The sequence below is a fragment of the Dendrobates tinctorius genome, unplaced genomic scaffold (genome assembly GCF_039654945.1).
Source record: "Dendrobates tinctorius isolate UK_male_01 unplaced genomic scaffold, ASM3965494v1 ptg000287l, whole genome shotgun sequence".
NCBI classification, from domain to species: Eukaryota; Metazoa; Chordata; class Amphibia; order Anura; family Dendrobatidae; genus Dendrobates; species Dendrobates tinctorius.
The window spans coordinates 103,823-130,888 of NW_027361954.1; the positions used below are offsets into that span (position 1 = coordinate 103,823).

At 43.9% G+C, this 27,066-nt stretch overlaps 1 long non-coding RNA gene across 1 annotated transcript in view; it reads left to right on the forward strand.

The window, feature by feature from the left end:
- The first annotated feature begins 518 nt into the window (after positions 1-518).
- The window catches only part of LOC141072823 (uncharacterized), a 58,397-nt gene continuing 31,849 nt past the window's right edge, over positions 519-27,066 (forward strand). The window contains exon 1 of the long non-coding RNA XR_012226871.1: positions 519-712. This is a non-coding gene — a long non-coding RNA (uncharacterized lncRNA). The remainder of the gene's footprint in view (positions 713-27,066) is intronic.

Below are 27,066 nucleotides of genomic sequence, written 5' to 3' on the forward strand. Positions count from 1 at the left end.
CCCGCAGGTGAATCTGCAGCGTGTGCACATAGCCTAAGTGTTTTTTTTCACGTTTTTTAAGCATTTTTATCAGCAAAAACGCTTACAAGAAGCATCCCATTCATTTTAAAGAATTCCGCACTTTTTGTGCATATTGATGCATTTTTTCCGCAAAAAAAATGCATCACGGTAAAAAAACGCAGCATGCTCATTAAGTTCGCTGAAAAATCCGCATTTCTAACTATATTCTATGAGCAAGAGGATGCTCCTGTAAAAAACACGCGTTTTTCCTGGGAAGGAGTCCGTTTTTTCCTGCATACGTGGGTACACAGCCTAAAACTAAGTTCGAACCTGGTCAAGCTATTTGGACCAAGGAGTTTATTTAGGAAAACCCGGTATGGGCTTTTATTTTTGAAACGTACTGCAGGAAGGTAGTGGGGTCCGGTCCGTTTCCACCAGCCCTGGTCTTATGAGTGGCCTATGGCCACAGGTTGGAAAAGGGAAAAAAAAAACGCTGCTGGGAGGGTTGATTTGTTCAGTGTTGCTTTGGTGAGGAAACAGAGCAGGTGATCTGCAGAGCACGCGCTGTGTGAGTTACCACAGGGCCAGCGGAGCCAAAGGGACTGGCAACCCTCCCTGCACACCCGGCAGTACGTCGCTCACGGCAACTGCCCTGGACTGGCGTTTTGTTTACCCGGCTGCGATCCGGAAGATACAGCGTGCTGTGCACTGAGTGAGTTTTGTTGGACATTAAACACCTTTATGTTTTTGAACTTGCTTTGGGTCACTGCCTCATGACTGCACAGCGTGGACACAATACACAGTACACCGATAGCTGTAGGGCTCAACACTCCAAGCTCTGCTAAATCTGCAGCAGAGAAAACTGTGATTCTTTCACAACTGCTGCACCCAGTAAAATAAGTAGCACATTGCAGCAATCAGGGTATCTTTCTCTACATATTGCTGCTATCAGATTACAAAGCAAAACCTGCTGACAGATTTAATTTAAATGAAACTGTCAATCTCTAAAAGGAGCATTTAAGGCAGCAAATTGCAATGTCTCACAGTCTTTAAAAGTCCTTTTGGCCAAGCGATACAAACAGGGTATGTTCACATTGCATCTTTTTCATTAGTTAAAAACCAGCTCATCAAAGCAATTTCGCTAGAATTCTGCCATAAATTGCTTTGAAAAATCACAAGACTTTAGCACAACACTGAATACTGCACAAATGTTGTGACATTTTTCATTTTCAATTCAGTTTCTGATGGCTCTGTCAAAATGGACTTATCTGGGGTCATGCAGGGGCGCGGCAGGGGCATGACGCCACGGTTCGTCTAATTCATGATGACATTCCCTACAGCAGAAAATTTGGGGCTTAGCGCATGGAGGTGCAGGCCACCTCTGACACCAATATGCCCCTGATAAAGGCAAACGAGAATATCGCCATTCTTGATTAACCAAGGCCTAAGCGTTTTTCAAGTGGAAATGCTTTTTTTTTTTTTTTTTTTTTTTTTTTGTCCTAGAGCATTTTTGCTAACATTTGGTTAATGTTAATCTTAAAGGGAATTTGTCATGCTGTAGATAAGCCTCCGATGTAACCTGAAAGAGAAGAAAAACACGTTATATTATACTCACCGGGGTGGGCGGTCTGGTCCGGTGTTGAGGGCAGGGCAGAGTCCTGCAGTGCGCAGGCGTCTGGAGAGGTCCGGCGCCTGCGCACTGCAGAATTCTACTCTGCCCTCAACAGGGCAGTGCGCTTGCGCCGCTGCCATTACAGGACGGGAGAGGAGGACATCATCGCATGAAGAAGGGAGGCATCGGACCGGACCGCAACGCCCACCGGACCGGACCGCCCACCCCGGTGAGTATAATACAACGTGTTTTTCTTCTCTTTCAAGTTACATCGGAGGCTTATCTACAGAATTACAGAATGCTGTAGATAAGCCCCCGATGTCTATGCTGGCAGCTGCAAGCCTAAAAAAAGGTGACAGATTCCCTTTAAGCATTTTCTGTCAATGTTGCAATCTTTATTTTTAATAGAATTTTTAAGCTTTTTTGGGGAGGCAACTTTCTTGTATTTTTTTTATTAAGCAACGAATAAACTTCGAAATGTGTTTTATTTTTTTTTTTAATAGAATCCCTCAAGCTTTATTTGCCTGATTTTTCCTGGTAAAACCCACTCAAAAAACACTGAGGGGGGAAAAATGCAGAATGAACATACCGTGTGAGGAGATAAGTCGCGAAGATTGCTTTCTTCCGTGATCTAAAAACCCATAATTTTCTCTCCAGCATGCTATGTGCTGAAGGGGTTAATCAGCAAGGGTGTGGCTGGGAAGTTAAATGTTCAGCCTCTGTTTTTTTTTTTTGTTTTTTTTTTCTCTGTGTTGTGGTTTGGAGAGGAAAGTCTCCAGAGGTGGCTTCAGGAAGAGCTGAAGACATATGCTGGTCTGAGTGGGCGATCCCCTCAGATATATGACTTTGCTGTGATTTATCTTTTGTTTTGAATGTGGGCAGTGATCCAGGAACACGCATAATGGCTGTGGACAAACTGCGTGTCCTGGGTAAAATCAACCATCCAGCATGAGACGTCAGCATAGAGGAGCTTGTCAAGCTAAGGTCCAGGTTCAACAGCAGCAACTGCTGGCCATTCAACAGCAGCAAATTGTGCAACAGGAAATGAATAAACTGTTGGCACAGCAGCTCCAACAACAGCTGCAACAGGAGGCGCTAACGCGGCAAATGGAACTCCTTGCAGAGGCTGTTCGTGGGAGGTCGGTGGACTTCTCCCCATCTCCAGGTGATGACTCATACATCTAGAAAGCGGAAGGATGAGCCATGCAAAAAATGACCCCGTGGGATGATGTGGAAGCTTTTCTGACTGTTTTCGTGAGGGTGGCTGAACAGGAGAAACTTCCACCAGAGTAGTGGGCGGAGATGCTGGCACCGTATTTTCGGGCGAATCTCAAAAGGCGTCTTATGACTTAACACTCCAGGATGACAAGGAATAAGCCAAATGAAAGACTGAAATCTTGGCATGCCTGGCAGCAATTATGTCCGTTAGATCTCAGCGAGTCCACTGCTGGGTGTATGCTTACGATTAACACCCTCGATCACAGATGTTTGACTTGTTGCACCTAGTCCAAAAGTGGTTGCAACCAGAGACTTCCACTCCTGCTCAGATGGTTAAATGTGTAGTGATGCACAGGTTCATCCACTCCCTTCCCAGACCAATACAGCCCTGAGTTGCCCAGGGCGACCCTCGGAATGCGAACAAAGCCAAAGTGGAGGAGGTCACAATTGCAGAGATTCTAACGGCAGCCTAGAAGCGACAATATGGGGAACTGCTGCAGTGGAACCGTGACCTATTCTCTGACTTGCCAGGGTTTACATGGGTGGTGGTGGAGCATGATGTGTTAATAGAGCCGCATATAAGGTTGAACCTCAAGCCCTATAGAATTCCTGACATATGCCAAGAGATATCAAAGGAGGTTAAGAAAATTCTAGACTTCTTGATGATAGCGGCATCAAAAAATGGATGGTCGAGTCCCATCATCCTCGTGTCTAAGCCTGACAGCGAGTGGCAGTTTTGTAATGACTACCACAGGCTGAACGAGGTATCCAGTTTTGATTCATATCCGATTCCCCGTGTGGATGAACTCATGGAGCGACTTGAGCCCACGAGAAATACTGCAACCCTCGACCTGACGAAGGGATACTGGCATATCCTCATGTCCCAGAATGCCAAGGAGAAGATGGCTTTCTCGGCACCTGATGGATGTTTCCAGTATACCAGAATGCCCTTCAGACTGCAGGGGGCCCCAGCTACATTCCAGAGGGTGATGGACCGGATGGCTCCTCATAAGAAGTATGCCGCAGCCTACCTTGACGGCATTGTGGTCTCCAGCTCTGACTGGAATAGTCATCTACCAACAGTACAGGCAATCCTGGATGCTTTAAGAAAAGCTGGGTTCACCGTAAATCCGAAAATGTGCCATAGGAAAGAAAGAGGCCAAGTACTTAAGCTACATCATCGGGAGAGGCGAATTCAAGCCACAGTTAAATAAGATTGAGGCAATGCAGAAGTGGCCATAACCGCTTTCCAAGAAGCAAGTGAGGGCATTTCTTGGAATTGTGGGGTATTACCAGCGGTTTATTCCAAGTTTCGCACCATTAACAGATCTCTTTAAGGTCACTAAGTCGACGATGGTTAAATGGACTACTGACACAGAGATGGTGTTGCAAGAGCTGAAGCGGGCGCACCGGACTTTGCCAAAGAATTAATGGTCCAGAAAGATGCTTCAGACGTTGGGTTGGGTGCCGTGCTTTCGCAGCAAACAAATGGGAAAGAGCATCCTACCCTTTATCTGAGCCAGAAACTCTCTGCTTGCAAGAAAAATTATGCTGTTGTTGAGACGAGTGCTTAGCCATAAAATGGGCAGTGGATACACTGAGATATTACCTACTAGGCTAAAAGTTCAAAACTAGTGTCAGACCGTGCCCCTCTGAGATGATTAAGAGGAAAGAAGGGTAAGATTGCCTGGGTGCAGGCTCGGACTGGCCCATAGGGGAACATGGCAATCCCCCGGTGGGCCCCTGTGCAAATCTGGCCCCCAACCTTACTGTATGGGCAGTACTTTGTACAGAAAAAAAGCAGCATTTCATTAATTAACTAAACTACACAGTTTATTATATAGAGATATAGGTACATTTGTGAACCAGGGTCATGTAATATTTGTATGCAGGTGAAAAGTGGGCTCCCAAAGTCAATGTTACTGGTGGGCCCTTGGCACCCCAGTCCGACACTGCCGGGGTGACTAGGTGGTTCTTAGCCCTTCAAGATTTCAGTTTCCACGTAGAGCATAGACCATTCAAGTTACATCGTAACTCAGATGCTCTCTCCCGAATCCCCTGTTTGGTGTCTGAAGGTGCCAAAACCCGTGGCTTTAGGCAGAGGGAGGGATATGTTGACAGGGTCACTGGCACTGTATGTGAGGGGAGATGTGTGTCACGAAGATTGCTTTCTTCTGTGATCTAAAAACCCATAAGTTTCTCTCCAGCATACTATGTGCTTGAAGGGGTTAATCAGCCATGAAGGGACAGTTTTTTTGGGGGGGGAGTAGGAAGTGTTCCTGTGTCTACTTCTGAAAGCAGCTGAGTGAGTTAACTCCTCACAATACCCATATATAAGCCCATGCTCAGGTAGATGGTCAGATGCATACATCTACGTAAGTATGCTTTTATGATATCGGTTTACTGAAAAACTTATGAAGACCAGATAAAAGAAACTTTGAAGAGGATATATGGGCAGCACGGTGGCTCAGTGGTTAGCGCGGCTGCAGCGCTGGGGTTCTGGGTTCGAATCCCACCAAGGACAACATCTGCAAGGAGTTTGTATGTTCTCCCCGTGTTTGAGTGGGTTTCCTCCGGGTACTCCGGTTTCCTCCCACATTCCAAAGACATACTAATAGGGAATTTAGATTGTGAGCCCCATCGGGGACAGTGATGATAATGTGTGCAAACTGTAAAGCGCTGCGGAATATATTAGCGCTATATAAAAATAAAGATTATTATTATTATTATTATTATTATTATTATTATTATTATTATTATTATTATTATTATTATTATTATTATTATTATATCATTTTATTCCAGACTGAGAACAGTCAGTCTAAGGTGATGGATGTACTGCAGTAAACAGAGCACTTCAATCTCAGTGACATAGGAACGCCCTAACTTTCCAGACGTATTGCTGTAACAAATTCTGTTCTGTTTCACCACAAAGCCTTAAACCAGAATAGCCAGCAATAGAGAGAGACATTTGGAAGACATTACTTCTACTTCAACCTTTAGTAACATTGCATGTAAAGGAATTTGTGGGAAAAAAGGGGAAATACTCCTGGGGGAGGTATAATAGTATAGCTATAAAAAAAAAAAATAAAGTCAGAGAGAAGAAACCGATATAAACAAGATACAGTATAAATGAACAGACTTGTTAACATTTATAAAGTCAGATGTAAATGTTATGTCTTCATAATATAAAAACATAGCTAACTAGTGTGAATAACTGAATCAAAATCTATCCATTTCTGCCAATTCTCCTGCAATGTTGTCCAGGGAAAGAAAAAATCCTTAGGTGGAAGTAATTTTTTTTCTCAGTTTAGGAAAAATCCCTTTATTGACATCAAATATCATCTCTGGATCAATAACTAATCTACACTGTGTGCAGAATTATTAGGCAACTTGTATTTTTGATTATTAACTTAATTATTGAACAACTACCGTGCCGTCGGTCAATCCAAAAGGTTAACAAACCTGGAACATAAATTTTATAAAGGGTATCTGTCACCCCCTGGGACGCTTTTAAGCTATTACAATGGGCATACAGGTGATAGAATTGTAAAAATAATCCTGCCTGTATGCCTCATATCTACGGTCTTGTTGGTGAGAGAGAGACTTTTATTCTTTTTATATAAATTAATTCTTCCAGGCTCCAGGGTGTGCGATACCTGGAAGGAAACTCTGCCTCCAGTGTTAATTTGTGTACCTGGGTCGCACTCCCAGGGCTGTGGGGTACTCGGTACCGGGCCGGTGTCGGTGGGATGTGTCACAGCAGCGGTGACCCGGTCCGTGGCCCTGGGCGCCCAATGTAAAAAAAAAAAAAAAAAAAAAAAAAAAGGAGATTGGGTGGTGGAATGTAGTTAATGGAATAGTTTGTGACACCACCTGTGGTGTTCGGCAAGGGAGATGTTAAGCCGATGCTGCATGCAGATCCCCTGGGACTGATGGTATGGTGCAGCAAAGATGTAAAAGCTCCCCACAGGTGGAGCTGTAGTCCCAGGGAAATGTAGATGTAGTTGGCACGGGGATGTAGTGGTGCCGGAAGGGTAGGAAGCAGACAGACACAGCGGGGTGCAGTTTCTGTACCTTTAGGCCTCTTTCACACTTCAGTTTTTTGTGTCAGTTAAAATCCGCCAAAAGGTCAGATAGCGGATCCGTTTTAGTACTGATGACAACTGATGGCACCCGTCCGTTTTTTTGACGGATCCGCCAAATGAAGAATGTTAAAGGAATCGCAGCCTGGAAAAAGAGAGAGAGAGATTTTTTTTATTTTTTGGTCCGGCACCCAGACAGAATTTCGGGTTAAATCAGTGTCTGGAGGATCCGCTGGCCAAAAAAACGTTGCAAGCTCCGTTTGGAAGTTTTTGACGATGTTGACGGACAGCAACATTTTGGCGGATCCGCACAAAAAGGATGCAAGGGACGGCAATCCGTCAAGATCCACCAATAATGAAAGTCAATGGGGGGAAAAAACGGATCCGCAAAGAAAAATGGCGGATCCGTTTTTTTTTCCAAATCGGCGGATCTTGACTGTCGAAAACGGAAGTGTGAAAGAGGCCTTACCTGACAAATGCAGTCCAGGATCCTGATTACAGATGGTACCGGAGTAAGCTAGCCTGGAAGCAACTCAGGGATTCTCTCAGCAGATGGGCTGTGCAGTCTCCTTCCTAGCGCTTATTTGAATGAAGTACCCCTAGTACTGAGTTACACTGAGGTTCCTCTCTATTCTCTTCTACTCTCACTCCTCATATGACAGACAGTTGTAGCTGCTATTCCTCTCTTGGCTCACTCCGTGCTGTTGTGTGTTGAGTTCATTTTTCCCTTCACCATTGAGGTCTGATGAACTCCCTCCTCTGGTGAAGGAAGGTAGTGAGGCTGATTACCAAACACATGGGCAGCTAGATGATGACTGGGTGGCTGGAATTGAGGACTGGATATAAGGCTGCCGACGCCCTTCTTCCTGGCTGGTGATTTTCCTGCTGGATTCTTGGAGACCAGTCTGATTCCTGCATCTCAAAGCTAAGTTTTTCTGCTCTGCTTTGTACTCTTCAGTTTTGTTTTTGTTTTGCCTTGTTTTTTGGGAGTTCTGCCATCCCTGGCCGGGGGTGAGCTGAATTCCATTTTTGTCTCTGATCTGTTGATCTTTTGCTCTGTCTTCAGAATATACCTGAGTGCTGATATAGTCTTTTGAAGCCTAGCGTCTTCAGGGCCTGTTTTTCCTATCAGTCAGTTGGCTCATTTTGATAGGGGTTTTGCGGATGGCAGACAGCAGCTTTCCTATCCTGTCCTATGTAGTTAGCTTGGGCCCCATCATTTGCTCAACCTATCTTTCTATCTGTGTTAGTGTTTTCATCTTGCTTCACCGTCATTATATGTTGGGGGCTGCCTATTGCTTTGGGGTCTGCTCTGGGGCAGTTTAGTTTTTCCCCTTTCTGTCTTTAGGCTATGTAGTCCTCCGGCTGTGATCGAGGGGTCTAGGGCACCGTAGGAACCCCCCACGGCTACTGCTAGTTGTTGTGGATAGGTTCAGGGGTCTGCAATCCGATAGCTGCCAACCTCTCTGGTTTATCTGGATTTAGCTGGTATTTTGTTTTTTCCTCCTTCGGTGACTCATCATAACAGTTGTGCCTCCGAGTCTTAGTTGGGGGTAGGGCATTTACAGCCTCCTACTCCCCTGGTGTCTGTTGCAGGACTGTTAGTATCCGTACAACCGTGGAGACCAGGCTCCAGTTCATGCGCTCTCACTGGAGATGAGCCTTTCCTCTCTGCTCGATCTCCGCGCTTCTTCCACACGTCTGCACACTTCACCCTCCTCAGACTAACTGACCACTCCTTCCTCTTGGCCCTCAGAGAGCACTCCTCCCTTCAATTCCGGTTTAGAGTCCCCCCTGCTGGCCTGGAGTGGAACTGTGTTGCATGTATAGGTTAACTGCGAGAGAGACCCTTCATTGCCTCCAAGCCTGGTATTACCCTCCCTGAAGGAAGGCAAAGCCACTGTGGCGGCCATACTCCTGGGGGCGCCACATACCACCTACCTCTCATGCACGTCACATTACCATGTGACGTGCAGTTGTGGGGTGACTCGCCGGCGTCTGTGCAGAAGAACAGTGAAGACAATGCCCATAGAAGGGCGGAAAAAGTACACATAGTTGCGTGACACTCTTGTGTGGGGCCCGGCGGCCTGCGGTGACACTCCTGATGTTAGTCTCATCAGCCGGCTTCCTGCAGCTTCCAGGTGTTCACGTGTGTCCGCTACTTAAGGCAATGAATATTCACTGTTCTCCACTCCCATAGGCGTGGAATGCAGTGAATATTCATTCCCTTTAGTAGGGGACACACATGAACGCCCGTCAACAGGAAGCCTGTGCCTGCTATTTAAAAAGAAATGAATATTCACGTCTCTCCATGCACATAGTCCCAGTGTGGAAAGCAATGAGTATTCCGGCAGCTGTCCTCAGCTTGTAAGCAGCACATGACATTCCTGCCATGCGCTGCTTACAAGCATAAATCAGCTGTTGGCATCGGAACAAGATGCTGCAAGGAAGCGCAGGGAAGGAAAGAATAATAGTTTATTTATTTTTTTTGTTTTTCTGTTGGGGACCATGCATACCAGGATGGGGATGAGGGCCAGTCATACCAGGATAAGGGTGGGGCCATACATAAAAGGGTGGAGATGGGGGGCCCCGCATACCAGGATAGAGATGATGGGGACCATGCCTTCTAGGATAGGGATGAGGAGGCTATGCATGCCAGGATGGGGATAAGGGGGCCATGCATGCAAGGATGGGGATGAGGAGGCCATGTATGCTAGGATTAGGATGAGGGACCATATATACCAGGATAAGGAATATTAAGTACAGAATTGACCACATTTTTTGCTAAAAATTTTTGTTTCTTATTTCCTCCTCTAAAACCTAGGTGCGTCTTATTGTCTGGTGCGTTTTACAGTCCGAATAATATGGCACATCTCTTTTTTTATGGCCTAGTTTGCCTGAGGAAAACAAGCTGCCTGAAAATTTTACACACCTTAACCCCTTTCCTACAATGGACGTAATATTCTGTCCATGTGAGCTGGGACCTAAGCCCCATGGACGGAATATTACGTCATAGCTATCAGCGGCGCCCACATGGTGAGCGCCGCTGATCACGGCCGGGTGTCAGCTGATTATCACAGCTGACACCCGGCACAATGTGTCAGGGGCGGTCACGGACCGCCCCCAACACGTTAACCCCTTGCACACCGAGATCAAACACGATCGCGGTGTACCGGGGGTTAAAAGGAAGCATCGGCAGAGAGGGGGCTCCCTCCGTGCTTCCATGAGCCCCCCACAGCAGCGCAATGTGCAGCGCGGCTGCGGGGGGCTCCATCCCTGCAGGTCCCCGAATCCAAGATGGCGACGGGGGCCTGCAGGGAGTTGGCTTCCTCATGCCTGCAAAGCGCAGGCATGAGGAAAGCCTGTGCAGTGCCTGTGACAGATCGCTGATCTGTCACAGTGATCTGTGATGTCACAGATCAGCGATCTGTCACAGGACAGTGATGTCCCACCTGGGACAATGTAATAAAGTTAAAAAAAAAAGTGTAAAAATAATATTTACAAAATCGCTAAATAAATTAAAAAAAAATATTCCCTAATAAATTCATTTTTTGGAAATAAAAAAAAAAAACAATAAAAGTACTCATATTTGGTATCACCGCGTCCGTAACAACCCGCCCTATAAAACTGTCCCACTAGTTAACCCCTTTAGTGAACCCCTTAAAAAAATAAATAAAAAACGAAGCAAAAAATAATGATTTTATTATCATACCGCCGAACAAAAAGTGCAATAACGCGCGATCAAAAAGACGCATATAAATATCCATGGTACCGCTGAAAACGTCATCTTGTCCCGCAAAAAACGAGCCACCATACAGCATCATCAGTGAAAAAATAAAAGTTATAGCACGCAGAATAAAGCAATGAGGTATCGCTGTAACTGCACCGACCCAAAGAATAAAACCTCTTTATCAATTTTACCGCACGCGGAACGGTGTTGGCGCACCCCCCAAAAGAAATTCACGAAACGCTGGCTTTTGGTCATTCTGCGTCCCAAAAATCGGAATAAAAAGCGATCAAAAGATGTCACGTGCCCGAACATGATACTAATAAAAGCGTCAACTCGTCCCGCAAAAAATAAGACCTCACATGACTCAGTGGGTCAAAATATAGAAAAATTATAGCTCTCAATATGTGGTTATGCAAAAACTATTTTTACAATAAAAAGCGTCTTTTAGCGTGTGACAGCTGCCAAACATAAAAAACGCCATAAATAGTAAATCAAACCCCCTGTTAGGGAAAAAAAAGAAAATAAAAAAAATATATTTATTTCCTTTTTCCCATTAGGGTTAGGGCTGAGATTAGGGTTAGGGGTGTGTTGGGGTTAGGGTTGGAGTTAGAATTGGGGGTTTCCACTGTTTGGGCACATCAGGTGCTCTCCAAATGCAACATGGCGTCTGATCTCAATTCCAGCCAATTCTGCGTTGAAAAAGTCAAATGATGCTCCTTCCCTTCCAAGCTCTGCCATGCGCCCAAACAGTGTTTTACCCCCACATATGGAGTATCAACGTACTCAGGACAAATTGAAAAACAACTTTTGGGGTCCAATTTCTCATGTTACCCTTCGGAAAATAAAAAAAAAATTGGGGACTAAAAGATCATGTTTGTGGAAAAAATACGATTTTTTTATTGTCACGCCCGGGCGTTATAAACTTCTGTGAAGCACTGGGGGGTTTAAAGTGCTCACCACACATCTAGATAAGTTCCTTGGGGGTCTAGTTTCCAAAATGGTGTCATTTGTTGGGGGTTTAAACTGTTTTGGTACATCAGGGGTTTTCCAATCGCGACATGGTGTCCGATCTCAATTCCAGCCAAAAAAGTCAAAAGGCGCTGCTTCCCTTTTGAGCTCTGCCATGCACCCAAATAGTCGTTTGCACCCACATGTGGGGTATCAGCGTACTCAGGACAAACTGCACAATAACTTTTGTAGTCCAACTTCTCCTGTTACCCTTGGTAAAATAAAAAAGTTGAACCTGAAGTGTTTTTTTTGTGAAAAAAAGTTAAATGTTCAATTTTTTTTAAATATTCAAAAAATTCCTGTGAAGCACCTGAAGGGTTAATAAACTTCTTGAATGTGGTTTTGAGCACCTTAAAGAGTGCAGTTTTTAGAATGGTGTCACTTTGGGTATTTTCTGTCATATAGACCCCTCAAAGTGGCTTCAAATGTGATGTGGTCCGTAAAAAGAAAACAGTGTTGCAAAAATGAGAAATCAACTTTTAACCCTTATAACTTCCTAACAAAAAAAATATTGGTTCCAAAATTTTGCTGATGTAAAGTAAACATGTGGGAAATGTTACTTTATTAAGTTTTTTGTGCACCATATCTCCGTGATTTAAGGGCATAAAAATTCAAAGTTGGAAAATTGCGAAATTTTCAAAATTTTCGCCAAATTTTCGTTTTTTTCACAAATAAACGCAAGTTACATGAAAATTTTACCACTAGCATGAAGTACAATATGTCAGGAGAAAACATTGTCAGAATCACCGAGATCCACCGAGCGTTTCAGAGTTATTACCTCATAAAGAGACAGTGGTCAGAATTGTAAAAAATTGGCCCAGGAGTTAACGTGCAAACCACCCTTGGTAGTGAAGGGGTTAATATAAAGGTTGTTGATATCCTTAGGCCTGACCCTCCCTCCTGACACAAATACACATCACCTGATCTACTTCATCCAATAATCAGTCAAGTTTATTCAGCTTGCAGTTGGAAAATCTGCAAAAAAATTATCAAAATATTCACTTGCCTAATAATTGCACATAGTATAAATTGTACAGTCAAATTAAACATTTCAGTCATACACACATTTGTATAGACACACAGTGTACGTCTTTATCACCTCTATGGTACCCCTTTTATGGCTTGGTACAAAACAATTGTCTTCATACCCAAAATGAAATTTCAGTAAAATCCTTGCTAAACTGAAATGTGTTTTCTTTATTTTGTGCATTCATTTCTGCCTTATTATATGTGGCATTCAATATGTATTCATTTGTATAGAGTGTCTATCTATTGCTGAAATAATAGAGAAAGTGATCATTTTAATGCATTAGTGGAATGAAATTAAACAGTGCGCTGCCTGCATTTAACCACAATTGATATGCAGAGAACAGGCTAAAGTTGGGTAACTGCTGTACTGGCAATAGTAAAATCCCTCATTTGACATAAAATATTTGCTATGTTCAGAAATTCTAATTAGAGAGGGTTTAATCAGTCCTAAAATCACATATGCACTAAATCAAAGGTATTAATCCTAGCTGCTTAGCTATTATGTGGCTCTGTGAAGACCGCATTCCTGCTCAGTTAGATGCCACAAATTTGGCAAATATTAATCCATCAAGTGTCCATATAATCCTAAAATTTTGATGTGGATATTAAACAGCTCTTTATGGCTCCTGAGTCATAGTCAAGAAGGAACAATATCACAAGAAAGAGAAGCAATACATGATTTTGTTCTATTCAAAACAGGACAAATATGTTCAGATTAACTGAATTGTAGTAACAGTACAACCAGCTAAAGAATTGCCCCCACATGATCGAATTTTCAATTTATTTTCCTTTACCCCTTCAAATCTACTTTGTGTATTGAAGGGAGCGCTTTGATTGCTGATTGCTTTTAATTGCATATTGCAATTCTTCAAATCAGGCTGACATGGTGATAACTTGATGAAGGATTATATGTGAGAAAGAGCTGATATAATTGCATCCTTGTTACCAGCTCCCCAAATTCAGAAGAAACACTTTCCTCCTTTCTTTTAACCTCTCCCCAAACATGCAAACTATACACTACCCAGCCTACAGTATATACACATTTATCATGCTTCTCTCCTAAAGTCAATACCCTATACAGGATTCAATGTACTATTTCACAATGTGCCCTCATCATGCAGAGTACAGACTTTCCAAAGCCCAAAAAGCTGTATTCATTAGAAGAGCTGACTGACTGTCTCTATAACTTATCAAATATTGTCCAAAAGTAGAATGACTGGCACTTCATACCATAGTATTCAAACAAGGAATTCGGACTTGCATACCAGTAGCTGAAGAAGAGAACCTGAAGGTAAGATATAAAATCAATTTTTATTTATCATATTAAAATATCATATAGAAAAAAAAACATAAAAAAGTGGAGTGCCCAGAAAGGGGAATGTATACCATCAATAAATCTTGAGAGATGGAAGTATGGACATGGTCTTATATGTCACTGCCAGAGTGAAGTAAATTGTGGATAGTATGCGTGCTGTGGAATAAGACATTAATCCAGATATGATGAATTAAAGGATGGTGGTTTATTCTATGTGTTTCGAATTATGAGTTATATCAAGAAATTACCACCTGCATACCATCTGTGAAGGGGAACTGCCATCCATCCAACTACCCGTGCTCCTGTTCCAGACTGAGGAGGTTATCTTTATACATACTTATGTATTCACTATTATTTACTGTCCTCTCATCCGCTCTGGCCTTTTATGCTTCTGCCTTCCATATACCGTTTCTAAGTGTCTACATCCTTCTAGTGCTCATATGTATCATACAAAAATTTATACAGGATCTTATCACCATAGACTCTTTAACACCTTATATGTAGAAATGAGCGAAAACGGGTCGGTCATATTCAAAAGTCAGCGACTTTCGCTGAAGTCGGGTTTCATGAAACGAAACCCGACCATAGCGTGAGGTCGGCCACGAGGTCGGCGACCAGAGTGCCTAAGTCGCGTTTCAAAAGATGCTACCAGCGCCCTTTTTGAGCCAATGATGGACGCACACTGTGGGCAACGCGATGACATAGTCATCGGTCACCACCATCTTTGAGAAGGGCATGCAAGTGATTGGCTGGCTTTGTGTGGCATCACAGGGGCTATAAAAGGGCGTGAACGCCGACCGCCATCTTACTTATGCCGATCTTAGCATAGGGAGGGCTGCTGCTGATTCTGTAGGGAGAGCATTAGGCAGGGAAGCGATTTCCACTTACAACACAACACTTTGTGTGCAGTGACAGGGGAGGCTCTATTTTTGTGCATCAGCTCTGTTGGTTATTAGGCTGCCTTATAAGGCTCCCTGATAGCTGCATTGCTGTTTGCACACTGCTGTGCAAACTGCTTTTTTAAAAGCAAAAATACTTTTCTTCCTCTTTTCTGCACAGTTACCAAGTGTTCATTTTTCCAACCTTTTGTGTGTACAGCAGTCCTGCTTATTAGGCTGCCTGAGTCCATACTTGGACTGAGAGCATCATTGTCAGCGTCCTGAAATCTCTAGTGAAATCCAAATTCTCACCAATCCTATAGACACCCTCCACCTTGTCATACACCATCCAATTTCAGCCTGTTACATTGAGGTGTAATCTCTCCTGGGCCTGAGACAATAGTTCTGCGTCCTCAAATCTATAGTGAGATTCAAATTCTTACCAATAGTAGATACACCTTCTACCTTGTTTTACAGTACCATATAGCTGGTGGTATTTTGGGTACATTTTCACAAAAATGAGGAAGTATGGTGGAAGACGCCATGGAAGTGGGCGGGGGTTGCCAGCTGGTCCCGATGGTTGTGGTGGTGGTGCATCTGTTGGTAGTGGCAAAAGCACAATAGCACCTAAGGCAGGAGGTGTTGAGCCTGCGTCATCGTCTGGCTCCACAAGGCCTCGAAGGCTCTCTTTTCTGGGAGTAGGTAAACCACTTTTAAAGCCGGAGCTCCAGGAACAAGTTTTGGCTTACATTGCAGACACAGCCTCCAGCTCTCTCGCCTCCTCTTCAGAAGTTTCAAAAAATAAAAGCACTGAGTCATCATTGGAGGCTCCTGGTCAGGAACAACACCTTTCCTTGTGTCCTTCACCCCTACCAAAAGTGAAGGATGTGGCAGGCCACACTACCGATTATTCCATAGAGCTCTTTTCATATACCATGCCTGGGTTAGCAAGTCAAATCGTGAATTCCCCAGTCCAAGATGAATCTGACATGGAGTGCACTGATGCACAGCCACGGCTAGATTTTTCTGCTGGTACATTCACTCAGAGCACTACATTGTCCTCGCAGTGTACTGAGGCAGAATCAGACCCTGATGAAACTCCAGTGCTCCTTCCCGCATACTATACCACCTTACAAGGTGACATAGAGGAAGGTGCACATGAAATTGAAGAGGAGGTGATGGATGACCCAGTTGTTGACCCAGATTGGCATCCATTGGGGGAAGAGGGTGCCGCTGCCAATAGCTCAGAAGAGGAGGAGGATCCGCAGCAGGCAACGACATTGCAACAGCTGCTATCTGGCATGACCGTAGAAGTCCAAAAACGTGTTACAAAAACCAAAAGGGTTGCAGGACAGCTTGGCCAGACAGTCAAATTAGCACAACGTGCAAGGTCTCAAAATGTCTTCCATAGTAGGAAGAGTGCAGTGTGGCACTTTTTTGAACAAAATCCTAATGATCAGGCAAAGGTTATTTGTGAGAAGTGCGCAAAGACCTTTAGCCGAGGGAAAAATCTGAGAAATTTGAATACCAGTTGCATGCTTAGACATAACCACCATGCACTTGCAAGCGTGGACAGACTACCAAACCTTACGTACCACATGTGCACCTGCTCCGAATGAAGGTAGTCAGCAACGCTACATCGCTTCCCCCACTGTAAGCCCACCGGTTAGCACACCACCAGCAGCAAATGTCGGTGTCGTCGCAAGGGCAAAGCAGTCATGGAATCACAATGTTATTGCTACGAAAGACTGAATCTAGGCCATCAGCAACACCACCAATAGCATCAACAACCCTATCTCAGTCCGCCATGTCCACCGCTAGTTCCACCATATGCAGCTCTCAAGTCCAGCTCACCCTACCAGAAACTCTGAGTAGGACAAGAAAATACTCATCCTCTCATCCGCGTACACTGGCTTTGAATGCCCACATTGCCAAACTAATCTCGTTAGAGATGATTCCCTACTGGTTGGTTGAAAGCAAAGCTTTCTGCGAGCTCATGGCCTACGTAGTACCACGCTATGACCTACCCAGTCGCCACTTCTTTTCGCGAAAAGCCATCCCAGCCCTCCATGTGCATGTGAAAGACCGCATTGTCCATGCACTCAAGTAATCAGTGAGTGGAAAGGTGCACCTCACAACAGATGCATGGTCCAGTAGGCATGGCCAGGGCCGTTACGCGTCCATCACTGCGCACTGGGTTAATGTGGTGGATGCAGGGTCCACAGGGGACAGCGGCGGTGGGACAGTGCTGCCTAGCCCACGGTATAGGAAACAGTTGGCTGTAGGCGTTCGACCCTCCTCCTCCTCCATAAGCGAAAGCTCGTCCAAAGAGCGCAGTCGCATGAGCACTCCATCCGCAGCTGCCAGTGTTGCACACGAGATGTCTCACTATCGAACAGCTAGTGGTAAGCGTCAGCAGGCTGTGTTGAAGATGTGTTTGGGCGACAACAGACACACCGCAGAGGTACTGGCCGACTACGTGCAGCGACAAACTGAGTCATGGCTGGGCAGTCTACATCTTGAGGCAGGCAAGGTAGTTAGTGATAACGTCCGGAATTTTGTGGCAGCCATAGCCCTTTCAAAACTCAGACACATACCTTGCCTGGCTCACACCTTGAACCTGGTGGTGCAGTGCTTCCTCAATAATTATCCGGAGTTAACACCCCTGCTCTATAAGGTGCGAAGACTGTGCTCGCACATCCGCCGGTCGCCCGTACACTCCAGTCGTATGCCGAAGCTGCAGCGGTTGCTCCACGTTCCCAAGCACCGCCTAATTATCAACGTTGCAACAAGGTGGAACTCCACCCTGCATATGGTTCAGAGGCTGTGCGAACAGAGGCAGGCTGTAATTCATTTGTGGGAGGATACACGGGCAGGCAGTTTGCAGGCAGACAAGAAGTTGTCTGGTGTGCAGTGGTCGAAGCTGAAAGACCTCTGTAAAGTCCTTCAGCGTTTTGAGGAATGCACAAGGCTGGTAAACGCAAACGACACCATCATAAGAATCCCACTTATGCGTCTGCTCATGCAAACTTTGACGCACATTAAGGAGCAGGCGTCTGCAGCCGAGGAGGAGGGAAGCCTTGATAACAGTCAGCCATTGTCTGCTCAGGGAAGTCTCGTGGATGAGGTGGAGGAAGAAGAGGAGGATGATGGGGATGATTATTTTGGGGAGGATGATGCTTCTCAGGGGGCAAGAAAAAATGTTGGCGTGGCAAGGTCAGGTACAGGGTTTGTGCGTGACTGGAGGGACGTTGATTTGCCAGAAAGTGCTCCTCCACCCAGCACTCGCAGTGCATCATTGACAACTGGAACATTGGCCCACATGTCTGATTATGCCTTGCAGATCCTAAAAAGGGACCTCGCATTGCCAAAATGATGAACGATGACGACTACTGGTTGGCCAGCATCCTGGATCCACGCTATAAAGGCAAATTCCAAAACATCATGCCACAGGAGAACCTAGAGCTAATATTGGCTAACAAACAAGCAACTCTGGTAAACCGTTTGTTTGAGGCATTCCCAGCACACAGCGGCGGTGATGTTTTTCCAATGAGCCATAGGGGGCAACATGGAAGAGGTGTTCGTGGTGCACACAGCCGAAGTGGCGTTGGACACAGGGGGTTTCATGACCATGTTGTGGACTGATTTTTCAAGTACCGCTCACACGACTGGTAATACTGCATCGATCGAAAGTGACAGGAGACAGCAGTTGTCAACTATGGTAACAAACTACTTCTCCTCCCATATCGATGTTCTTCCTCACCGGTCATTCCCCTTTGACTATTGGGCCAGTAAACTTGACACCTGGCCTGAATTGGCACAATATGCCTTACAGGAGCTCGCTTGCCCTGCTGCTAGTGTGTTATCTGAACGAGTCTTCAGTGCTGCTGAATCAATCCTGACAGAAAAAAGGACCCGTCTGTCGACCCAAAATGTTGATGATCTACCCTTCATTAAAATGAACCATGCATGGGTTTCAAAGGATTTTGTCCCACCCTCCCCCTGCTGACACGTAGATTTCTGCAATCAGTCGACTTTCTGTCTCTACTTGTATCCATCTCGTTTCCTCTTGCGGAGAGTCTGGACTGTCTTACTGACATTGAAATATATATGAAGATTGAAAAATACCCCAACAGTGTATACTGGTGTACGCTTCGAATACATAACCCTTTTTCTACTTTTTAGATTCTTGTCTAATCCATACTGAGGCTGTGAGTGTCTTTGTCGGACTCTGGAAATATACACGCAGATTTTTAATGTTTAAACTATGCTATATATACCTGCTATCCAGTGATACAGTACCCTTTCTCAACTTTCTACAATCACGTCAAATCCATAATGGGCCTGAGACCCTCTGAGTCTGCCTCCTGATTAGAGATGAGCGGTGTTCGAGTCGACCTGTTCGCCAAGTTAAAATTCCAGCTGTTTTGGGTGGTGTTCGAGCCGTTCGTCGAACTCGAACACTTTGCTTAATATTCGGCTGTTCGAGGTTCCATTCGAGAACGGTTTGTTCACCAAAAGCGTAACTTCATTTTCACATTAATAATGGTTTTCAATGTTAATAGACTGTTTCATGGCATAGTAGCGGTGTGTGGTAGCAAGCGGTGTAGTACACCTGTCAAGGAGCTACACCGTGTGTGTTTCTGATTATTTTTTACCGCATCTTGTCCAGAAAATCCTTTTGGGCCTTGTAGCACTGTCTGCTACTCAGCAGAGGAGCCCACCAGTGAACCAAGCTATGCCGCTTGTTTATGTAAGAACTGCGTGCTACTCAGCAGAGGAGCCCAGCTGTTACGCAAGCTACAGCACCTACACTTAATTTTTTCCTTTTTTCTGGAATGCCGGGTAGGCCTAATTCCGGAATTCCGGTTGACCTGCACTTACTGGGAAATCCTCGTTCGTGGGGAAGAATTGTAATCCCAGATCCCCATCACTAACGGGGTTCAGCGGGTTATCTGCACCTGTAAGCGACACACGCTGGACCTTTCAGTGTAGTGCGCATGCAGCCCCGGACATGTAAGGGCATGACAGACCTGTTATTCATCGATCTCGCATGCCAGAGCCTCTCGTGTCCCTCTAGTAAGCGTGACGCGTACCGCGGGGGCATGCTGGAGTCTTGTTCGTTAACGGAATTAAGCTGACAAATCGCTAGCACATCTAAAAATGGACATCCACCACCACCCACAGAGTCAACAAAGCTTGCAATCTGTCAATCTTTTCTGTAGCTGGCATGGTTGAGGTTTCCTGGGTGGAGTCGAATTAAGCCGCAGGCTCCGCTCCTGGTGGTGCCCTTCTGGATATTCCTTTAAGGTTCAGCTTTGCAACCATACTGCCCCCAGAAACCAAACACTTTGCCTTCATGGACGCTGTTCGGAGGTTCGTGGGAATAACGCCGCCCGATCAGCAGTTGGCCTAATTTATGGTGGGAAGTCCGACGGTATATGATCGTCTTCGATTTCATATTTTTTACTGTTTTTTTGGTATTTTACATTTTTATTCCAGCCTTTCTTGACTTCATAAGGGCATGACATGCCTATATCTGTGTCTCCTCCTCCTCCTTTCACTCCTCCACCTCTTTTCCATATGTAGTTGCCCATTTCCATATGTTCTTTTTGTCGTCTGAGCATTGTGTCTGCTTTGGGACACCTTTTAAGGTGTTTTGTAATTGTTTTCTATGTGTTTATATGTGTTTGTGTTTGCCTGCCATTGTTTTCAATGGTGTTCGACGTTGTTCGACAAACATTCGACGAACTTGCTTCGTGTTCGATGAACCAAAACTAACTGGAACACTAGCAGGGTGGCTCAACACTACTCCTGAATATATAGATGTACATTTTTAATGTTTAAACTATGCTATATACAGTATACCTGGTATCTGGTGATACTGTACCCTTTCTGCCAGGAAGTCCTCCTCCAACCACCATTCTAAATGTATCATTGACACCTGGAACATTGTCCCACATGTGTGATTATTTCTTGCGGATCTTCTTGTTAAATTGTGGTGTGATCCATCCTGAGCATGTGACAGTCTGTGGGTTACTGCTGCAATTTTAGATGTACATTTAAAAATTATCCCAACACTAGTGTATACAGCTCTACGCTTGTGGTACATTACCCATTTACTGCTTTTTATATTCTGGTCTAATCTAAACTGACCAAGTGAGAGTTTTTTTCTGACTGTGGAAATAAATACTGAGATTGACAACAATGACCCCTACACTGTGTACAGCTGTACTCTTCAGATCCATTACCGTTTTACTGCTTTTTATATTGTGTTGTAATCCATACTGAGCCTGAGAGTGTCTGTGTCTGCCTCCTGAAATATCTACGGAGATTTAGAATGTTTAAACTATACTATATATACCTGCAATCTGATGATACTGTACACTTTTTTCTACTTTTTATATTCTTGTCTAATCCCTACTGAGCCTGTGAGCGTCTGTGTGACTGATGGTGTATATATAGGGAGATTGACAATCATCCTTTGACTGTATAGAGCTGTACGCTTCTGATACAGTACCATATATCTGATGTTATTTTGGGTTCATGTTCTGCAACATTTTGAAGTTTGGTGGAAGAGGACGTGGGCGTGGGGAGGCCAGCTGGTACTGATGGTGGTGGTGCATCTGCTGGTAGTGGCAAAAGCACAATAGTAGCTAAGGCAGGAGGTGTTGAGCCTGCGTCATGGTCTGGCTCCGGAACGCCTGGAAGGCTACCTTTTCTGGGAGTAGGTTAACCGCTTTTAAAGCCGGAGCATCAGGAACTGGTTTTGGCTTACATTGCCAAAACAGACTCCAGCAAATATGCCCTCCTCTTCTGAAGTTTCAAAAAATGCAAGCACTGAGTCGTCAAGTGCTGGCTCCTGGTCAGGAAAAACCCCTTTCCTTGTGTCCTTCACCCCCACCAAAAGTGAATGATGCAGCAGGCCACACTTCACATTAGTTCATGCAGCTCTTTCTATCATACCATGCCTGGGTTATCAAGTCAAATCGTGAATTCCCCAGTCCAAGTTGAATCTGACATGGAGTGTGGGTGGCCAGCCAGGGCAGTGGGGTTAATCGGTACCGGGCCGGTGTCTCAGAGGGATGTGTCACTGTTGTGAGTTCATTTTCCCCTTCATTACTGAGGCCCGAGGAACTCCCTCTTCTGGTAAAGAAAGGTAGTGAGCCTGATTGTCAGACACCTGAGGCTGATGATGATGACTGGCTGAGTGGAGTTACTGACTGGATATAAGGCTGCCGACACCCTTCCGCCCTGCGGGTGATTTCTCTGTGGGATCCTTGGAGACCAGTCTGAATTCCTGCTCCTCTAAAGCTAAGTTTGCTGCTCGGCCTTTTGCATTTGTGCTTTGACTTTGGTTTGCTTTGTTTTTCTGGATTTCTGCCATTCCCTGCTGGGGTGTGCTGAATTCCTTTAGCTCTGTCTTCTGAAAATACCTGAGTGCTGATTTAGTTTTTGAAGCCTAGCTGCTTCAGGGCCTTTTTCATATAAGCTTGTTAGTCATTCTATAATGTCAACTGTATGCAAGATTTTCTTGGCTGTAATGCAATAGCTTACAAACATGTGCCAACAGCACATGCAACTTTCTAAGATTTAGGCCAAAAAATTTGAGGTTCGTAGCTCAAGTTTTGATTACCGTAATTTGTGTGAGCTCATCTCCTAACAATAGTGTAACCTCTTTATGACTATCCTATACTGGGCCTGCACCTGCAAAATAAGGGGTAAGTAGGGTCCAGGTCATTCAATTGTAAACAGCCTTTTACAGATGGGCGGAGGCACGAATAAGAGATGTAGTCATCGTATGAAATGTATAGCTAATGTAATAAGCAAAATTAAATTAAAATCAGCACCTCTGAATAATTAAATGTACAATTTGCTCTGACTGTATAGCCCCCTTCACACGTCCTGATACTTCCGGTAATGTAGAAACCAGTGCTGGTGCTATCCGTGCCCGTGCGTGGCATCCATGTGCCGCCCATGTGCACGATCCATGTGACACGTACTGGAATAATAGAATATAGAATAGAATTGACAGATATTTAGTTGTTAGATGTGCAAGGATAGAGAATAGTTAGATAAATCCAAAAGTAGAGGCAGCACTGCAAGACAAAAAAAAAAATATTCTATTGACCAATTGTATTGGCGACGTTTCGTTCCAAATGTGGAAGTTTCTCAAGCATTGCAATGTCACATGTGTGATAGATATATAGGTACATCAATTAGATAAGCAATTAATAGATTTATAAAATTAATAGTTTAACATAGTATAAAGTGCAATTAATCTGTCATATAGTACACCAGTTGGCAACACGATTCATACAGTGCATATTAAAAGCAACATATCTGTAATAATATAGTGTTTAATTACTTTAATAAAGTGACACAAGTGCAGCGTATCATTATAAGATTATGATTCACCCCACCGCATAGTAAAAGAGTACATATGACCAAGGCGGCGTCCTGGAAATGCCAATGCGCATGTAAGTATTGTATATAACATAGAAGAGCAAGTATCGCCTCTATGTGCATGTGCCCGGCCATTCTGAAGTCTGATGTGCCATTTTATCATAGCCACGTGGTCTGCGCATGTCTATTTTCGCAATTCATACATAGAACTCCATTTTTACATTCTATCTCAAAATTACACTGCTCTTTTATATGGCAATAATCAAATCAACACTATATTAAAATATACCATATACTGATTATAATTAAATACCCATATTGATCATTTAGTCCCTTTACAGGGGTTGATTCATATATTCAATATATCTAAAGAGACAGTGTATATATTTAAATTAACAACGCTACATTGTTACAACTTCATTCCAATTAATATATTTACTACAGGACAGCTAATTACTTATACAGTGGGGAAAAAAAGTATTTAGTCCACCACCAATTGTGCAAGTTCTCCCACTTAAAAAGATGAGAGAGGCCTGTATTTGACATCACAGGTAGACCACAACTATGAGAGTCAAAATGAAAAATCAAATCCAGAAAATCACCTTGTCTGATTTGGCAAGATTTATTATACAAATTATGGTAGAAAATAAGTATTTGGTCACCTAAAAACATGCAAGATTTCTGGCTCTCACAGACCTGTAGCTTCTTCTTTAAGAGGCTCCTCTGTCCTCCACTCATTACCTGTAGTAATGGCATCTGTTTGAACTTGTTATCAGTATAAAGGACACCTGTCCACAACCTCAAACAGTCACACTCCAAACTCCACTATGGTGAAGACCAAAGAGCTGTCAAAGGACACCAGAAACAAAATTGTAGCCGTGCACCAGGCTGGGAGAACTGAATCTGCAATAGGCAAGCAGCTTGGTTTGATGAAATCAACTGTGGGAGCAATAATAAGAAAATGGAAGACGTACAAGACCACTGATAATCTCCCTCGATCTGGGGCTCCACGCATGATTTTACCCCATGGGGTCAAAATGATCACAAAAGCAGTGAGCAAAAATCCCAGAACCAAACGGGGGGACCTAGTGAATGACCTGCGTAGAGCTGGGACCACCACAACAAAGGCTACCATCAGTAGCACAGTACGCCACCAGAGACTCAGATCCTACAGTGCCAGACGTGTCCCCCTGCTTAAGCCAGTACATGTCCGGGCCTGTCTGAAATTTGCTAGAGAGCATTTGGATTATCCAGAAGAGTATTGGGAGAATGTCATATGGTCTGATGAAACCAAAGTAGAAGTGTTTGGTAGAAACAAAACTCGTCGTGTTTGGAGGAGACAGCATGCTAAGTTGCATCCAAAGAACACCATGTGAAGCATTGGGGTGGCAACATCATGCTTTGGGACTGTTTCTCTGCAAAGGGATCAGGCCTCTCTCATCTTTTTAAGTGGGTGAACTTGCACAATTGGTGGCTGACTTTTTTCCCCACTGTATGTATCTCCACCACTCCAAAACCTTGGTAAAGGTGGGATACATAGAAAAGTGCCTCTGCCAGGCATATTGGCACCCATGGCGGTCCCACGCTTTTGAGCATAAAAATATCGCTAAATAAAAAAAATAATTGTGACTCAAAACCAATTTGAACAAATCCATAACCAGTTTCTTTACAATCAGGTGTATAGTCTGCTCTAAATCTACTGTGTACTGCCCTCAGACCTATAACATGGTTTATGGATGTGTACAATGGTCCTTGATAGCATTTTGAGACCGCTTTCAAGATGCACTGTACATGATACTACTGATTTTTTTATGTAATGTTGATAAGATTGTACTGAATGGTGATGCTATCTTAACCTCATTTGATGCAATATCATTGTACACATCAATAGACCATGATAAGGGTCTGAGGGCAGTACACAGTAGATACCTCAGTGTTACCGCAATGCAAATTAAAATGAATATACAGTGAAGAAAATAAGTATTTAATGCACTGCCAATTTTTCAAATTTTTCCACCTACTAAGAATGGAGAGGTATATCATTTTTATCGTAGGTACACTTCAACTGTGAGAGACAGAATCCAGAAAATCATATTGTTTGATCTACATAATTACTTTTCATTTTATTGCATGAAATAAGTATTTGATACAATAGAAAAACAAAATTTAGTATTTGGTACAGAAACCTTTGTTTGCAATTACAGAGGTCAGACATTTCTTGTAGTTCTTGACGAAGTTTGCACACACTGTGACAGGGAATACAGCTCACTCCTTCATACATATCTTCTCCAGATCTTTCAGGTTTTGGGGCTGTCGCTATGCAACATTGAGTGTCAGCTCCCTCCAAAGATTTTCTATAGGGTTCAGATCCGGAGACTGTATAGGCCACACCAAGACCTTGAAATGCTTCTTACGGATCCACTCCTTAGTTGCTCTGGCTGTGTGTTTCGGGTCATTGTCATGCTGGAAGACCCAGCCACAACGCATCTTCAATGCTCTTGCTGAGAAAAGGAGGTTGTTGGTTAAAATCTCGCAATACATACCCCATCTATCCTCCCTTTAATAGGGTGCAGTCGTCCTGGCCCTTTTGCAGAAAAGCACCCCCAAAGTATGTTTCCCCCCAACATGCCAGCATGCTTCACGGTTGGGATAGTGTTCTTGGGGTTGTACTCGTACTTCTTCTTCCTCCAAACATGGCAAGTGGAGTTGATACCAAAAAGTTCTATTTTGACCTCATCCTACTACATGACCTTCTCCTAAGCCTCCTCTGGATCATCCAGATTATCATTAGTGGGCCTGGATATGTACTGGGGTTAGCAGGGGGACCTTGTGTACACTGCAGGATTTTAATCCAAGAGGCATAGTGTGTTACTAATGGTAATAATTGACACTGTGGTCCCAACTCTCTTCAGGTCATTGGCCAGGTCCTCCTATGTAGGTTTGGGCTGATTCCTTACCTTTCTCAGAATTGTCCTTACCCCACGAGGCGAGATCTTGCATGGTGCCCCCTGACCGAGAAAAAATGACAGCCATCTTGTGTTTCTTCCATTTTCTAATAATTGTGCCAACAGTTGTTGCCTTCTCATTAAGCTGCTTGCCTATTTTCCTGTAGCCCATCCCAGCATTATGCAGGTCTACAATTTTGTCCCTGGTGTCCTTAGACAGCTCTTTGGTCTTGGCCATGGTGATTAGATTGGAGTGTGATTGAGTGTGTGGACAGGTGTCTTTTATACAGATAACGAGTTCAAACAGGTGCAATTAATATAGGTAATTAGTGCAGAGTAGGTGGGCTTCTTAAAAAAAAACCTGACAGGTCTGTGAGAGCCAGAATTCTTTCTGGTTGGTAGGAGATCATATACTTATTTCTTGCAATAAAATGTAATTTAATTATTTAAAAATCATACAATGTGATTTTCTAGCTTTTATTTTTTGATTCTATCTCTCACAGTTGAGGTGTACCTCTTCATTTTTCACAGGTGGGAATGCTTGCAAAATCGGCAGTGAATCAAATACTTATTTTCCCCACAGTATTTAATGTTAAACCATAAGAGAGGCATGTATGACCCTATGAGTAAGGTAATGAAAGTAATGTGCCAGAAACAGCTTGATGGTACAGGCACTCTTACGGCAACCCCTTTTTTAACCCCTTAGTGACAGAGCCATTATGCAGCTTAATGACCAGACCAATTTTTACAATTCTGACCACTGTCACTTTATGAGGTTATAACTCTGGAACGCTTTAACAGATCCTGCTGATTCTGAGATTGTTTTTTCGTGACATATTG